Below are 1,480 nucleotides of genomic sequence, written 5' to 3' on the forward strand. Positions count from 1 at the left end.
TCTGTGACAAACTCAAGACATATGTGACAAATCTTTCCTTCAAGCATATATGTGTGTGTGTGTATGTGCGCACGCACTATGTGTACATATAGACATAATTGGAACATATCATGATGTCTCAAGGCCTATGTGACAAATATTTGCTTCAAGTATATATAGATATATATATATATATACATCCATACATACGTACAAGGATAGAAGCAAGTAAGAGAGTGGAGCAGAGATATTGAATCCAATTGCGTTCATATCATTAAAACCAATTCTAAAACTCACTCCATTTATTAAAAAAAGTTTTATTATTACATTGAATTCTCTTAGATTTCATCTCTTCACACCATGCTAACTTATCTAATCTCTATAATCAAGCTTGGTAGCATTGCTAAATCAAGGTAGACCAAATGAAGGAATCTCTCTCTCTCTCTCTCTCTCTCTCTCTATACACACACACACACACACACACATATATATATATATATATATATATATATATATATATATATATATATATATATATGTATGTATATGTATATATATATATATACACACACACACACACACACACCCCAATAGAATTAGAGCATAGCTAAGTTTGTTGAACAAGGGCTAGCACCTCATGAAAAGTAATGCCTATGAGAAGCTTCCAATCTTGGTATCAAAAGAATGCTTTGCAGCATCTATTAAGAGATCATGTCATGCATCACTTTTATAAATGCGATAGACTATACGTGTAGGAAGAGAGTTTTGACAATGTTCCACTTGGAAGAGAAGATAACCCTATAAGAATAGAGGCATTGTTTCCTTGGCTGCAGCAACGCACGGGTCACATACTAGTGTATATAATACAACTTAAAATTTTCAAGGAAGGAGAGGCTATCCACATATCACTCATTGGCTCACTTGACATAAAGCCTTACAAAACATATTCTCTAAGATTGAAAATGCAAAAGTGAAGTGTAACATTGTAAGAAATGACAAGCTTTAGCTTTCCAGACTGTAAAGTCAAATAACTTTGTACTCTACATAGAAAAAATATTCCAATTTAAATGCACATAACAAAAAAAGAATATTTTTAGTAGAAATTTTGTTATTTAATGAGAATTTAAATTTGGAAAATAAATTTGGCTTTATTTTTTCAAGGTTTTTTTTTCGAGATCAATATTGATATTATAAATTTTTTTGGAAGGTTGTATTTCTTTAAAGAGTTTAAGAAAAGAAAAGCTCGATTAGCATCGACTTGGGGTTGTCTCACTTTGAGGACGTGCATGCAAATAAAGGGGATCTTATTCACATTATTGGCCATGAGAGATCGCATTGCCTCTGTGTGTGTGTGTAAGTGAGTATGTGTGTGTGTATACATAGACACACACACACACACACACACATATATATATATATATATATATATATATATATATATATATATATATAAAGAGAGAGAGAGAGAGAGAGAGAGAGAAGAGAGAGAGAGATCTCAACT

Source organism: Adiantum capillus-veneris, chromosome 5 (assembly GCF_014529385.1).
Source record: "Adiantum capillus-veneris isolate H3 chromosome 5, ASM1452938v2, whole genome shotgun sequence".
In the NCBI taxonomy this organism is placed as follows: domain Eukaryota; kingdom Viridiplantae; phylum Streptophyta; class Polypodiopsida; order Polypodiales; family Pteridaceae; genus Adiantum; species Adiantum capillus-veneris.